The following is a 17,396-nucleotide window of genomic DNA, read 5'->3' on the forward strand; positions in this document are numbered from 1 at the left end:
CAGAACTTATAGTAATTTAACATTGTCTGTAAGCTCCACAGATCGTGGCAAGACAATTGAATTGATTGTGGACTTCTTGCCGGACAATGATGAGTAACTTGTAGTGATGGCGAACTGAAGCTTTCTGAACCAGTGAAGCTTTTAATCCAATTGTATCGAAAAAAGGTTCAGTACTCGAAGCTTCAGAACTCTATGAGGACCTCTGCTGGTGAAAGTTAAGGATAGCATTGTCACGATGTGACGAATTGTCACGAAGTGTTTCAGACATTAGCCATGAATCTGAGTCGAAGATGAATACATGTTGAGAATGAATTAATGGATAAATAAATAATGTCATAAATAGGCCTAACTAAGCCTATTTGTACCCTGTATAAATACAAATGTAATTGTCTTCTCTACAAAAACAATAAAGGTAGTATTTTGGCTGTGAACATTTCTTGTATTTGTAAACAAACACATCAATTTAGGAGGGAGATGAATAAAGAATGGGAATGCACATTGCACACACATTTCTGTGATTATATTGAGTACGTAGCCTAGACCAATTGTAATCTGGGTTGTGTTGAAACTGCGATTCAGTCCTGCACACGCCTGGACTCGAACCCGTGAAACAGACGCACCTTAGAACGGGAGTCGAGCGTGCTAACAATCGAGCTAAAAGCCTGGGCTATAAGCTTTCGTGTCAGCAGCACTATTGACTCTGTTGGCTCTCCTTTTTCAACAACCCACAACGGCGTGCCCCGTGTCGCAACTTTAATGCTTTGAATTAAATTTCGAAGCAGTCACGTGGGTGTGTGGGAAACGAAGCTTCGGACGCCACTGATCACGTGATTATCACAAAACGAATCAAGCTCTGATACAAAGCTTCACTCCAAATTGGTTCATGTCTTTGATACACGCTTCGAAGCAGGGGGTTCACAGGTAACATCACTAGTAACTTGACTTGAATAGTAGTGTTGCGTGGGTGTGTATAATATCTGAATGAATGTGTGTTTCTCATTGTTATAATCTATACATCTGTATACATGACTAAGTTTGAATGGAGCTAGCTGGGCATTGAACTGGGCTGAATGGACTGGGAAAAAATATATATATTTTTTTTAAATGACCTGTTTGAACATGGATTCACTTTAAACATGACCTTTACAACTGGTGCTGGCAAGGCATTGAACTGGGCTTCAGACAGCCCAGCCTAGCCCAGCCCAACCCATTAGCCAGCTGCCAGGTGGCTTAGAACTCTGCCAGGTGCAAGCTTAAGCCGTTAGAGCTGTGATGTCATAATCCAAATTAAAATCCTGAACATTCCGCCATTCATTTCAAAAGCGGGAATACAGCGAAAACGACAAGGGCCAGCGTCACGAAAGTAACACGCAAGCTACACCGGTTCGGGCCTGATTTTTTGGAGTTCGAACCGCGTCGATAACGCAAACGGTCTAGGAGCAGTAGTTCGTACAAAAAGTGGGTGAAAAGGAATAATAAACTAGATTTGCGGTTCCGAGGAACTGCAAGAGTGGGTTTGATCAGAGGCATGAAACTCGGCCTCATCCAAGGATTCCAATGGTACCTCATTTATGAAAATCGGGCACACGGATCAAAAGTTATCTGCATTAACGCAACACGCAACGGTGGTCACTAGGTTAGAAGGCCAGCGCCTCCTGAGAGGCCTGAAGGGTCAGTTCTGAGGTTGTTGGCTGCTGGAACCGAAAAATGGACTGCATTTTCTTAAAAGACAATGTGACTGAATGTGACTGAAGTGCGGTCAAAGTTTGCACAGAAATGTATGATTTTTCCCACCCTCATCGACCTTGTCATAAAACTTGTTTAAATGATCACACAACGCCTCCTTGCTGCTTTGTCGTCTACATCAGCCTTTCTCAAACTTCTTTGACCTGAGGCCCAGTCAAGGCATACTTTGGGGTCATAGGGCCCACCTACATGAACCCACCCCCTCCTCCCACCCCCCCATCAAATTGTAATGATATCACAATTATTATTTTTTTTTTACTACAGTATATTGCTATACATGCACTTAAAAACAGTCAATGTTTAAAGTGCTAAGACTGTTCACAAAAGTTTGTGAAAGCATGCACATCAGAGTACTGCTTTACTAATGTAAAATATAATTAGGCCTACACTAGTTTTATTGTTTTTACATTGTTGCATGATGCTTGCATGAGAAATACCTCTCAAAACAACAGCAATTATATGGGTGCCGTTGTTTTGGGATGTTTCCCTCATGCAAGCATCATACACTGATAGAGTATATATATGCTATGTAATTACATTTCATTTGAATGCCTGAATGTAAGAATTCAGGAAACACAATACCAGCTTTTAACATTTCTGTTGTTTACTAGATTATGTAAATCGCATAACACATGAACTGTTTACATACTACTGATAGCCCATTACTGTACACAGTAATACTGTGCCCATTCATTAACATATATTTAACATTAGGCGTCTTCCCAGATAGCAATTTCCTTTGGGCCGGATCCGCATAAAAGCCTTTAGATCCGCCTGTAGCGGACATACGGTATCTGACTGTGGGCCAGGTCTACTCCTGATACAGGTTTCAGCTCTGCTAGCAATGCTGTTTTATCACCGGTTTACAGATTTGTCCCAGGTCCGATTTCCGCAACTCAACTGGAAGTCAGGAGATGTGTTTAAAATACAAAACACTGATTTGGCCCAAACCTGTGACACGGATATGAGCCGAAGGACCATTTTTTCACAGCAGACCCAGGTGGTAATGATTTTAATTAAGGTGCTGATTCTGCTAAATTGACTGTCCTTTCCCTACTTCATTATCAACTGGCTGCTAAAGAAAAAAAAAAAGTATTTTGGAATGGCACAAATTTAGAAACCATAGGGGTGCACTATGTTCCCATGGCCACTTCATTTCTACAGTAAGGCTGGAAAAAGAAGATATAGTTGGCTCAATATTGATCATATGTTCGTTTCATTATTTTATTATTACCTAGCAGTGGTAAAAGTAGTCAATTGTTTGTGTCAGATCTGTCAGACACCAAACAGGACGAGGACCACAAAAGCGTCACGTTCAAAAGTTTATTTAAGGGTTGGGGTTTATGGGGGTTTCAGGGGTTCCGGGAGTTCCAAGAGTCTGCGTGTGTGTGTTCCCCCAGTAGCCGAACAGCGATGGCAGGAGCTGGATGATCCGGGAAACACACAACAGCAATTGAAACGAAGCAGCAGTACAGTCAAGGACTAGGCGGTATTCGTAGAAGAGGGACGGAAGGCAGGTCAAGATTACCGGGGCTGGAGAACACAGAAGTAGTCGAGCGGGTCCGGGATCACAGGCAAAGAGTCAGAGGCGTTTTCCAAAACAGGCAGGTAACTGGTGCTGGTTGCAGACAACCTGACAAGTCTGGACTGAAGAGCAAGGCTTTATATACAGGGCATGATGAGTGGTGAATGCAGTGCAGCTGGTAGGTAACGAGGGTGAGGCAGAGCAGAGCAGAGCAGGAACAGGTGGAGGTCATCAGACTTCAATCAGCGTGTGTTACCAGGCAGAGAGAGAGCTCATGACAAGTCCAACTTGCTGGATCAAACCCACTAATAAACAAACATATTAAATCTAAGTTGTCTATCAATGGGTTATGCTGTGCTAAAACAAATTCCATCATGGGGACATTAAAATATATTTTATTATATTATATGGCTATCTATGGCCATCTATTTTTGTAGCTGTTAAAATAATTTGACCTGCTTTTTTTGTCTGAGCTGGCAAAGAGCTATAACAAAGTAATCCAAAATCAACAAACACGTCTCAACTAAATGCTTAAAATACTTTTGTATGAAACAGGAATGAAACACCAATTAAAGACTAACCTTAATCTAATCATAACGTTGCATTCATAATGCTACAGACCCCAAGGCTCAACCCCATTTGAACCAGAGGCAATACAGAGGGGTGAGGATATTCCCCCTGGATACAGGACACCATGCACTAGCCCAGTGGTTCCCAAACGTTTAATGTCCCCTGAGACATCATGATCTTCTGGAGAACACCACCAACTGTTAACAAGTTTTTTTTTTTTATTGTTTTATTAATATTTATTTTTATCAATTTTGTCGAGAATAGTGAATAGGATCATAAACATATGATACAAATCTCATCAATAGTCAACATATGATAGGCCTACAAATGTGCTGAATATAATGATTTTAAATAGATCTGCACCTAATCTCACACACAATCTTGTTGAATGCAGTTATCTTATCTACTAGGTGCTTGTCTTTGCCTTGTAACTGGAGATTTAACTCATTGAGCTTTCCAAATATATCGCTAAGATAGGCCAGCTTCGTCAAGAAATGTTCATTAGTGAACGTGCTTGCAGATTCAAACATGCGCTCTTCCTCCTAGAAGAGGCGACTTGCAGCTCAAACACGCGACAGCACTTTACCTCGGGAAAGCCACCTTGCCTCACTGTGAAACAGTACAGCCTTTTGGTCAGCTCCCATCTCCTCTCAAAGTGCGGAGAATAGACACGCTTTTAAGGGCCGGGTCTTGATGAAATTCACCACTCTCACAACCTCGTTCAAAATCTCATTCAGGTCGGGACTAACTAAGCTGCCTTGACACGAGCGCTTCCCTATGAATAACACAGTGCGTCCATTGCGCATCGGGTGCTACCTGGGCCTAGGCTACAGATAAAAAAAAAATAAAAAAAACTCCTGCGCCCCACTTGGCATGTCTCTGGGTCGCGACCCACAGTTTGAGAAACGCTGTATTACCCTCTCAGTCTCCACTCTCGAATATTTTGTTAATGCGGAGAAAATACGTTTTTAATGTGCAGTGCAATGCGGAAGTTAAGTTACCAATGTGGGAAAGAGAAAACGTTTGAAAAGGCATATGACTTGATGATCTTTTTTCGCGTACCCCCTGAAATCAGTCCACGTACCCCTGGTGGTACGCGTACCCCAGTTTGACAACCGTGGCACTAGCCTAGGGGACAGCTGGGACGATCAAAACACGTTTTAATTACACGTAATTTACAAAGAGACCACACCGAAAGTTAATATTTTGTCACTAGCAATAACTTACATCTGTCTTTTGTCAAATACAGTTGCACTTTCAGCTCTGAACAAAACTGTTCAGGTATTCTTTAAGCAAAAGTGGAACGTGCACAATGTTTCATTTATCCCTCCTGGCCGGGACGAATAAAATAGGCATGGGGGACGAAATAAACATACAGTTTAGCCTAAGCTACGTAAACTTCCCAAAATCTAAATATTTCACAACAAATCCTTGACTGGTTGAATGGTCACCAGAATTCATATCACTACCTGTATAGCCTAGATGCGACGGGTGTTTATGAGTGAGCTTGATGAACCATAAATGAAAAGTTGTCTTAACATTAGGACCAGGCTTGGAATTTCATAATTTTAGGGGCAAGGTCACTTGGCCTTCAGTTGACCATGTTGTAAAAATGATCAAAGTTGTATTTAGTCTATTCACAGCAGTAGACCTGCATCACTGTATGAAACATGACAAAAACATGAAACATGACATATTACATAGAACTGTAAATCATCTGAATCATCAAATTTAAAGCCCAAAGTTGGAGACATGCATGTAGAAATTTGCTGCAAATTCAAAACCAGATTACTCTGGAATTGCTATCTGTACGGGGGATGCTTTACACCTTTGTGTTCAGTACGATCTGTTTGTATGTATTGTTTGTATATGGGAAGAGTTCGCAATGCATTCCACCGAGATGAATGGGTAGGGAGATGGGCGCAGAACTGTATAATAATATGATTAAATTAAAGTTACTTTTAAAATGTGTTCACTAGTTAACTAGTGAGCCTTTTGGCTCCCACTAGTTAACTAGTGTGCATATTTTGGCCCTCACTAGTTAACTAGTTCACACAAACATGGCTCACTAGTTAACTAGTTGACAAAAATGGCTTACATGTACATGACAATTATGCCTGATATCAAGATATCAGAATAAATGCTCAATTGGCTTTCCATGTTCCCGAGTCCACTGTCCTCTGCAATGCAACCAGAACAGAACATTGTTGATTTTGTGAAGCCTGCAGTGGAATTAAAAAATTTATTGAATGCATTCAAATAGCACTGATTAGGGTTGAAAAGTTGGAAACTTTCCATAAGAATTGAGGGAAATATATGGAAATTAATTAATAAACTTCAAATTGGGAAAACTGCAGATTAACCTATAATAAAGAGCTTAAATCTAGTTTTAATGCAAATTCAGTTGCCTTTTATACCATGTACTGTGTATTCCTTCAATCCCATGCACACAGTTCACAAGCCTGCCTAATTCCAGAGCGCTTCTCAAATCTCAACTGAAATTGAGCATGGGTCTCGGGACCCCCTCATTCACTCTCGATTTCCAAGGGGTGTAACCAGCAGTGAAACTAAACTTAAACTAGTACATTAAACTCTTACCCAGTCTTTTCGGAATTATACGTTCTAACTGGTTTGCACGATAGCAGCACACACATTACTATAATGATGTGTTAACTTTGTATAACCATACAACCTACAGTATGTATTATTGGATAGGATGTGTGCATACTCACCACGTGCTTTTTTGCTGTACTACTAAAACAATAACTTACAGTATGTGGAGCCGGAAGCACTGAGACTCTTGGTCTTAAAAGGGGTTAATGATGAGGCAGGCAATCAGGGTCAGCAGCGACTTTGTGACTGACCAGACAAATTGTAGCTAGACATAGAGAATCATACCAATATCACATAGTCATTGCCTATGAGTGGACAGAAAGCACTATGGTTAATACATATTGAGGACATTTTCAGTTTTTCTGGGATATCCTAAATATGTTGTTTTAATTCTTTGAACTTCTAAAGGCTGCTTTGCTCATGAACATTTAAACATTGAACTGCAGATTTGCACCATCCAAGCAGGCTATTGTTATTGCCATACCCTGGACAATCAAAAGGATTTGACTCACCATGAGGAAACAGATGCTGCTTAAAAGTCCTTTAACTCTGAAGATTGATCATCTGCTCTCTCATCTTGCATCTAGGTTAGATTTTCCACATAAAATTCTAATAAAGGGATCAGTCTAAAGTCTCAGTCTCCATTAAACTTTAAAAGCTATCACTCTGGAAACAATGATTACAGAATGTAAACTGATATGCAGGAAGAGCCTTTTGATGTTGTCCTTTATAGGATGCAAATTCCTGAACATTTAATTTACTTTTTTACATTACTTTGACATGCCTTACTTTTTATCTGGCAGCTTATACTGTATCAAGACATCAATCATACGCATAAAGAAATTCTGAAGTCAGAGAGCTTCTAAAGTCACTTGTGATCTGGTTCTACATTCCCTTAGAGTTGTCCTAACAAAACAATATAAATGTGTTGCCTGCATCACTTGTCATAATGAGCTCTGTTAGTATCATTTATCTTTATTGAGAATGATCCTGAAGTAAAAAAATAAACTTCACCCGGAAATGCTAAATAATCATAATAGAGGATATATAATTTTCTTTTTTCAATGTCCACAACAAAACCATGTGCATCAAGAAGTACTTTGTACTGTGATATTACATTACTGAGAGCAAAGATGATAGTATCTTATTCAGGATCTACATGTAACAGTACTTGTTTGATTGTCAGTTGCCATACTGTACATGAATTGGTGGTCAAGTCAATTGACCACCAATTCATGTATGGTCAAGTCTTTTTTTCATCAGATCAAACCCAAGAAATCAAAATGAGCGCATGTCGTATTTTCAAAAAAACCTTGTTGCATGTCCATCTAGCGATGATATTTTTTATAGGTTGCTGAACATGGCCTGTGGATACAGTATGTCTGAAGTGCTCTGATAAAGTACTCAAAGAGGGAAAAGCTCTCACGGGTTTAATTTCATCAAAGACATATTAGACCATCATTGAATGCAAACTGGTCCCTAGTTAAGCGGGCTAAAATTGAGTAGCGATTAACAGCTTTTGTTAAAAAAAAAAAAACTGTAGGATGGATGGAAGGGGGGGATAAGTTTCTATGAACCCTGAACAGATAGGAAAGTGGAGAGGGGAAGAGGAACCAATGCAGGGTTTTCATTCTGGATTTAGTGGCCCAACATGGTGGCAGCGGTAAAACTTTTCTCCCCAGAGGACGTTGAATTTACAGACTACAACAAGAAGTATAACGAGGATAAAGGCCGCAAAGACGCTTCTGAAAAGCCCTCCCCGTGGTCATTATGAGGAGTGAAAGGAGAACAAGTCCCTCGATGCACCATTATTTGTTGACATGAAACGTTCGCCAAAAAGGACAAACGAAAAGTGTTGCATGTTTGAAGGAGGAGAGATCACATACAAACAGTCAGAAAAGGGCTTGTTACACTCGGTTTCTGCCCAATTGAGCTTGATCGTGGACAAAAAAACTCTCTCATCTAGAGGAATCTCTGTGGTTAGATAGAGAGGGGCAAGGGATGCTGTCTTGTAGACAGTGCAGTTGTTATTTGGTCACCACCAAAGCTTAAGCAATGTTCCAAAAGATAATAAACCAGAGAGATAAATCCCCCATGAGCTTGACATTGCAACTGTGGGTTTGTCAATTTGACAGAATTTCGTTGTGTGTGACAGAGAAAGAAGACAGGCATACAGACAGAGAAAGAAACAGCTACAAAGGTTGACACAGAGAGCAGGTCTACATTGTTTCATTAGTACAATTTAATTCATAAGAGCCCAGTTCCCAAACACTTTATATTTCTTTATTAGTAGAACAGAAGGCCTAAGTAAGGACGCATCAACAAGCATGACAAGTTGCATCTCAGCACTATATTCTTTCCCTCTTCATTTCAGATTTGTCATGTCACCAAAGTGTCAAAAGACAATCTGATCGATTTTAGACAGAAAAATTCTAAAGAAGGAAACAGAAGATGATGCTAAATAGGTATGATTATCTGCATATGTTGCAATGGAGGGCGATTTGAACCATACCGCTGCATTTTACTGACAATTCCAATGGGTGTCAACAAACCAAGTTTCATAAATCAGGGCTAGTATGGCAATCTGTGTGGTTCTCGAAAACACAAAACGACTTCAGTGCTCGTGCTCTAGCCTAAGGGGTGCTGTGAGAAGGCTCCAGAACACGTCTCAGAGCCAGCCAGGACTGGATGGGCAGGGCAGTCCACTGGGAGATTATGGCATGCTGCTCCAGTCCTTCTCATCACGGACGGGGAGCCTGGGCCTCTGGACATGCCCCATTCTGTCACTCGCCGCTGTCACTATAAAGCCTAGACCATTTGCTCATCATCACTGTCATGCTCATATTTCAGAATGTAAAAATGATGGTAAGTTTTATGGTGTCAAATACAACTGTCCAGAAAAGTTTTTAGAAACATCAGTACGGGACCAATTAGGATTCTAAATACTAAATTGAATATCTGTGTGTCATCTCTCCTCATTTTCTTCACCTTCTGCTTAATACCATATTTGTTGTTTTGGAAGTCATATTTGAGACATGCATCTGTTGATTCTTAAGGAATGCTTTGCTTTAAACAAAAGGCTGTAATAGTTGGCATGCTTACAATAGGAATACTTGAATCATTGATCTACCCATCAGAAGAAATGACAGCTCTCTTAGGTCATCAGTAGAATTTAATCTCTGTCATTAATGACCTGCTAAATATCACGGGGAAAGTCCTGCCTTGTCCTTTCACAGGAAGAAAGTGTAAATTACACTGATTCCAAAAATGTGAAAACTGACATATTATAACAAAACAAACATTATGTCTGTGCCAATCTAACAAACAACAGCAAGCCAATAAAAATATCAGATCCATGTTACATATTGACTTATAGACAGAAGATACCAAGAGAGTTACAAATAAAATCTTAATATCAGAAACATTTTATATAAATGCTTAGTATATTGTAGGCATACAATTGTATGTGACCCATAACATTTTCAATATGTAGAAAGCACAAAACTTCCACCGCAAGCGATCTGACCTTGATTGTTCAACCTCGGTATATAGTAGAACAGTTAACATTTTCATTGTAATTGTTCTATTTTTACTGAAATCAGGACAGGAAATGATATAACGACTGCAGCACTTTGCATTTTCCCATGCCCAACTGTCCCTGGCTTGACCCTCGGCTAACTGCTGGGAACAGTGAGAGGGGCCATATGGTTCTCCTAATCGTGGTGTACAGCAAGATCATAATTGTTGCCAATTCTGGTTCTTTTAGATATGCCTTTCATATTGACTGCAGATCTGTCTTGGGACTGATACAAAAGAGGAGACCCCCTCTCATAGCTAAAGAAAATAAAGCAATATGAACTAACTTGGCATGTTTCCACAACATAGACGCCCCATGAAATACTTTAATTTCCCTCAACCATCACTTCTCAGCGAAGTTGACAAAATTGTCAGAGTGGTCTTGTCAGTAAACTCAGATTTATTCGTGGTAAGCTCATGAGCATGTGACCACACAGAAGAGCCCGGAGAAGATGACTCCTTTCCTGTTTCATTGTGCCTGAAGCTAAACACAAAAAGGTTTGGACTCCACACAGACTAAACACATTACGCCATGCAAGACACACCTGCTCACTATCTTATACCGCAGGGAGCTATGTGATGATAACAAAATAATACGTCGAAAAGTCATTTCCTGTCCAACACACGGACTGGATTCCTCTTCTGCTGATGGCCATACACAAAACTAGGTGTCATTGCTTCCAAGCGTTTCCTTGATTCTGGAGTGAAGTGTAAATTGTTTATGGAGTTAAACGTACACATCCAAATCTGGATTGCACTTTCATATAAAAAATGGAATAGGCTACCTTCTAAATTGAGTGAGAAGAATATTAATGACAAATAATGGCAGGATGTTTGAATACTGTTTATGCAAATCAGCTTACCACTCTTTGTGCTGTATGGTAAGTCTATTGTAGCCGCCCAGGAGTCTTTTCTAGTGTGGTTTGGCAGTTATCCACCACTTTCTAAGCAGTGTAACTGTTTAGCTTTTACAACAATAGTATTGTTTAACTTTGCAATAAACTCTATATATTTTATCTTATTTCATATTTAGGTCATGAATATGCTTGTGTTGAAGGATGAATTCATAATTTTACATGAATGCAATATAACGCAGACATCTTTAACAATAAATGCTGATATGAGTAAACCTTCAATTACAATAGCAGTTATAGGAGTAGTATCTGAAGTCACACCATACTGTCTGGTAGCCATTAATTTCTAACCAAAATTTCCATTTCCTTTCTCACTTCTACTTTTTTTTCTGAAGGAAGTGACTGTGGTCCTGTTTTTCATAGATGCAGAAGTCAACGTATACTGCATTTGCATTTAAGAACAGAAGAATGTCATTACATGTTCACATACAGTGATCAATAAAGTCGAGTTTCACTGTGCTCAACCTTGTAAAGAAGACTGATGTTTAATGATTGGTCGTCCAAGTGAGGATTTAAAGGTCTGTGGTGGTCCGGTCTCCTCTTGAGTTATCAACTCGAGCAGATTGTGAGCCAATGGAACAAGGGACACTGGGACATTTTAGCAGCTTGTAAATGTTAAAATTAATCCCAGGCCCCAAAGATGCACACAGCTCAAGTTTTGGCACGCCCTGAAAGCTTTTCTCGCAAATGAAGGCTAGAATGGACGGGTTGGAGGGCTTACAGCAGGAGACATTTTGGCTCTCACAAACAGTCAAGACAAAACCTTTGCTGTACTTCTATGACCAATGTCTGGGAACTCAAAAATAGTGCTTTGGTTCATTGTGCTAGGTTATGAATACATCTATGCATGATGAATGCACAGTGGCTTTTATTAAAATCCTTACAAGAGGTAACACAGCCATAGAAAGTGTGGGGAGAAAAAAAGAGAGGCACACTGTTATGAATATGATTACTGATCCATAACTGACCTCGTCTTATGTCACTTATTGTACATGTTTACATGATTTATTGTGTAGAATGTTTCGAAACAAAGTGATAACATTAGTCGATTTTTTATGCTTTTGGGTTGTTGTTTTTTTAAACTGGTGGATGAACACTGTGCCAGCTAACTTTTCCTTCCCTAAATTTGCCACCACTACACGTTTGAGCCAGAACATCTGTGTGCATTAAAAGCCAGTCAGAAGTGCAATTGAGTAACCTGCCAAGCCCTTAGGCATACTTTGACTGAACAACACCTGCTGCTGGTTGATAAAAAAAATGGCAAAAAAATGGCAATTTATTTTTGCAATTAACTATTTCAACATAGTGTGTCATTAGATCAAGATTCATTATGAGCCATTTAATGTGTTAGTCTTTTAGGAGAATAAGTGCAGTATATGTTTCCACCCAAGCTGATGGATTGAAATGATTAGTGTACACATGTACATTAATGTAATTGCATACGTACAATGGTGACTAATGATTTGTACAGAATGCCTATATGTAGTAGCCTGTGGCTACAAAAATATTTTAGATTAGAAATATTAGATTATTTCTAATCTAGATTAGATTATTAAAATATTAGGTGTCTCATGGCTCTTTTCTTTTCTCTACTTACTTTATTTCATAAGACACGCCCCTTATTTTACAATAAATGGTACAAAATGATGGAAATACACAGAGAACAGTAATGACTGTTGAAACTTTCAATATCTAAGCTGGAAGGCCATAGCAAAATGGATGTCATGGTAAGTTCATCTACATTTTCAGATACTGTTCTTTTGTCTAAGGGAAGAACTAGGGCATGCCATGTGAGGTAATATGTAACATGGGCTCCCTCTAGTGTTTAAAAAGTGAAAGAACAGTGGCCTATATGTTTGTACTAGAAGAAATCAGTCATCTTAAAATGATCACAGCCTAATTACGTGTGTGACATCACAACACAGAATTTATGTGTGATGAATTATAAATGATGAAAATAAATTAAAAATTACTCCTTACAATGGCATGGCACTGTACACAAAACAAGACGTCATTACTTCTAATAGGGCCTACCTTGATGTGTAGTGTAAACTGTGTATGGGCTTAAATGTGGAGTCACATCTTAACACCATTTGGAAATAAAAACAATCAACACACTTCATCCATTACACAAGGGATGCTAAATGTTTTTCTGCACTTTACAGCTACAAGCCAATGACATCATGTGATGCATTACCCTGTACACTAGGGATTCGATTTTTTCAAACCGATACGAGTACGAGTATTTACATTTGTGTACTTGCCGATACCGATATTTCTACCACAAAATAACTAGCATAAAATTGCAATGAATATTATTCTCTGCTCTGATTGTAACAATAAGCCTAAAATAAATATAAATAACTAGAAAAGCATTTGCTGAAGGAAATACAGTGCATGAAAATGCAAAAATATGATGTAAAATATCATGTATAGTTAAAATAGATAATACAGAGATGGTTACTATGGTGATGCTAGGATAGATATGGTGGTTGCATAGCTTAATAAAAGTTGATAGTTTAAAAGTAGACCGTTTAAAAGTTAAACGTATAGTTTAAAAGTTGTTGATAGATGGCTAGTTTAATAGATAGATAGTTTAATGATAGTTTAAAAGTAGACTGTTTAAAAGTTGAATGTAAATAGTTTAAAAGTTGTTGACAGACTGAAAGTTTAATGAATGTTGCTATTCAAATACTTTAATGGCTGTGTATAGGTAGATATTTGACAATAACTGAAAGTTGGAATGGCTCTAATGTTTGCTAGCAGTTATGCTAACAATTTTAACTATGCTAACAATGCTAACTATGTTTAACATGCTACTTAGCTAACTTAGCTCATGTTTTCTAGCAGTTTTGCTAAAAATGCTAATAATGCTAACAATGCTAGCAGTTTTGCTAACATGCTAACCATGTTATTTAGCTAACTTAGCTAATCATTTTAGCAGTTTTGTAAAAAATGCTAACAATTGTAGCAATGCTAACCATGCTAACTATGTTAATCATGTTACTTAGCTAACTTAGTTAATCATTTTTAGCAGTTTTGCCAAAAATGCTAGCATGCTAACTATGCTAACCATGCTAACTAGCTACAGTGGGTAAGAGTCATAGTTGATGACAAGTAACAGTTACAATGGCTGAACAGTTAAACAGTTCAGTAGTTTAAAGGGTTAAATTGTTTAACAGTGAAATATTGTAGTGAGGACTTTTATTTTGAAATATTTTTTGTTTTGTTTTATTGTTTTTGGCAGAGGAAGCAGTTGAACAGGATATGTAGTCTTAATATAGCCAGTTTGTATGGTTAAAGCCTGAGACTGGCAGTTGAGCCAGGTGGCCTGACCACCTGGCATAGGATTCTAATTGCTTAACGGCTCTATTGTGATGTCAGCCTAAGGATACAAGGATACAAGGAAGTTTATTGTCACATGCATATACTGTAGTTACTGGAAGTAAGAAATGCAGTGAAATTATGTCTGGTGTCAGCCTATTTGTGCATTTATTGGGGGGGGGTAAAAAGTGCAGTAGAAGAGGGGTTTAGTAGATTAAGTGGCAAGGGCTGCATAAGAAAGGTGGGGGAGGATTGGGATTGGGCGGGGGGCACCAACAAGGAGCACCCAAGAGCAACAGGGGCAAGGAAAAACTCCCTTACCAAGGAAGAAACCTTGGGGGCAGAAAGGCTAGGCAATCAAGGACATGGGTAGATAGATGGAGGAGAAATAAAAAATAATCAATAAAAAGTTCTATGGAGATGTGCAAAAGTTGGAGAAAGTCAGATATGTGTGTGTGTATGTGTGTGTGTGTGTGTGTGTTTTGACGTGTGATGAAATAAGAAAATAAATAAAAGGTCTGTAGCATAGGGAGAGGGATGTAAAAGTGCTAAAAGTCATGTAGGTGTGTGTGTGTGGGGGGGGGGGGGGTCATGAGTGCTGAGGAGTGAATGTGTGCAAAGTCAGTATAGTGTGAGTTCAGAGTTCGGATGGCCTGGGGATAAAAACTTCTCCTGAGTCTCTCAGTTCTGGCTTTGTGACTACATACTGTAGGCGTCTTCTTGATTTCAGCGGTAGGAATAATCCATTGTTAGGATGAGAAGAGTCCTTCAGAATCTTTTGGACTCTTCTGGAATAGATATCTTGTAGAGCAGGGAGTTGAGTACTACAATCTCTAACTGTGGAGTTCCCATACCAGGTGATGATGCTACCAGTTAGAACACTCTCAACCGCTGAAGTGTAGAAGGCCTTCATGATGGATGTAGAAACTTTAAATTTCCTTAGCTGACGAAGGAAGTAGAGTCGTTGTCTGGACTTCTTCAGAACATATGTAAGGGATAATGTATAGAACGCCGGTCATTGTCGGGAGATAGGTCCCGACAGAGCGAACCGTCTTGTTCCGCCCTGAAGGGACCTATCTCCCGACAATGACCGGCGTTCTATACATTATCCCGCTTATTACACGGCTACTTACCAAAACGACACAATAAACTCCCCACGATATGACTCTTTAGCCTACATAGCCTAGGCCTTTAGCCTCTTTAGCCTAGGCTATAGCCTATTTGTTACCGTTTCATCATGGCTTTTGCTGAGAAACAAATAGTTCGCAACAACACACGCTGAACTTGAATCAAACATTCTTTAGAACACAGCTGATCAACCGTCTGCTTTCACTTTTGAATGAAGTTCCAATCCTTGGCGTAGTGATATGAAAGAATTGACTTAGAAGCACAAAGCTCATTTTCCTTGACAGCGGTCTGTTATACTTAGCAACGGTCTGTTATACTTAGCAACAGTCTGTTATTCAGAATTAGCAGACCGCCGAACGTTGGGAAGGCCCATTCAAGTGAATGGAGCATTATGCAGCACTATTAAGACAACATTAAGAGCCGTGTAATAATGAGTGTTAACAGTCCATGTTAAGTCTTCAGTAATGTGGACACCAAGGTATTTAAAACTTGTGACTCTCTCTACAGGTTGCCCGCTGATCATTAGTGAGGTGTAACTGTAGTTCTGCTGCTGCCTTCTGTAATCCACTACCATTTCCTTGGTTTTAGTGATATTCAGTGTCAAGCTGTTAGATTGACACCACTGTGCCACCTCATCAACCTGATCCAAGTAGAGCTGTTCATTGTTGTTACTAATCAGGCCCAAGATCACTGTGTCATCTGCAAACTTGATGATGGAGGTATGACTACTGTTGGCTTTGCAGTCATGTGTGTAGATGTTGTACAGCAGTGGACTCAAAACACAGCCTTGGGGAGCACCAGTGCTGATGGTTAATGAGTCAGACCCCCCACTCTAACCACTTGTGAACGGTTGGTGAGGAAGTCAAATATCCAGTGACACAGGGTGGTGTTCAGTCCTAAGGCCTTCATCTTTGTGACCAAGGTGAGAGGTACTATTGTGTTGAATGCTGAACTAAAGTCAATGAACAGCATCCTCACATAATTCCCATTCCCCTCCTCCAGGTGAGTTAAGGTGGTGTGCATGAGGTTTGAGATGGCATCCTCTGTAGACCTGTTGGCTCTGTAAGCAAATTGGAGGGGGTCGAAGGAGGCAGGGAGGGATGAGCAGATAATGTTTTTCACAAGCTTCTCAAAACACTTCATCACTGTAGACGTCAGGGCTACTGGGCGGTAGTCATTCAGACATGATGGATTTTTGTTTTTCGGTACTGGAACAATAACAGACTGCTTGAGGCAAGTAGGAACTGTCTCTTGAGCCAATGATGTGTTAAAGATATAGGTGAACACAGGAGCTAACTGAGCAGTGCAGGATTTCAAAACCCTGTTAGAAATTCCATCCGGTCCAGCAGCTTTTCTACAATTAAACCTCCTAAAGGCATTGCTCACATCGACCTCAAAGACACAGAAAGGTGCATCCTCATTTGCTTCACATGCTGCAGCTAGTGCAAGATAGTCTGTGTTTTTCATGTCAAAGTGAGCATAAAAAGCATTAAGTTCATCAGGGAGGGCTTTACTCACATTCATCATAGGAGGGGACTTTCTTTCAAAGCCAGTGTGGTGTGCTGGGTGTAGTGTTTCGCCACACTAAGCCCAACACATCAGTCCTAACTGCTGTGCACCACTGCCATTGTACACCACTGATGCATTTAATACCTAAACTGAGGCCAAATCATTACTAACTGTACGTACACACCGCCACCGACTTGAGCTTCCAAAGAAGCTCTGGTCGCTCTGTCAAGGACGCTTGTCAAAAAAGTCCAGGGAAGCTTTGGAAGCTTTGGCCGCTCTGACGTGGCAGCATTCTACGTTCCATGGTGTTCTATCTTAATACTTTATTCTATTCGATTGGTTGCTGGCCGTTGGTCGCTGAACCGCGTCATAGCTCATTACCATAAAGTTGACTGACTTTCAACTTTCTGCTTGACGCTCAAGTCGCTCAACACGCCCAAAATGCGACTCCGTCAGATTTTCCACTTCTGGCAGCTGAGAGAAGCCGGCTT

General features: G+C 39.8%; 1 long non-coding RNA gene across 1 annotated transcript; it reads left to right on the forward strand.

Moving 5' to 3' along the window:
• Nucleotides 1-22: 22 nt before the first annotated feature.
• Nucleotides 23-16,150, forward strand: LOC121694612. The gene is made up of 4 exons (XR_006025841.1): nt 23-100; nt 10,010-10,013; nt 11,284-11,291; nt 16,140-16,150. It is a non-coding gene; the product is annotated as an uncharacterized LOC121694612 (long non-coding RNA).
• Nucleotides 16,151-17,396: the final 1,246 nt, after the last annotated feature.

This window comes from Alosa sapidissima, chromosome 2, assembly GCF_018492685.1.
Source record: "Alosa sapidissima isolate fAloSap1 chromosome 2, fAloSap1.pri, whole genome shotgun sequence".
Taxonomy (NCBI): domain Eukaryota; kingdom Metazoa; phylum Chordata; class Actinopteri; order Clupeiformes; family Clupeidae; genus Alosa; species Alosa sapidissima.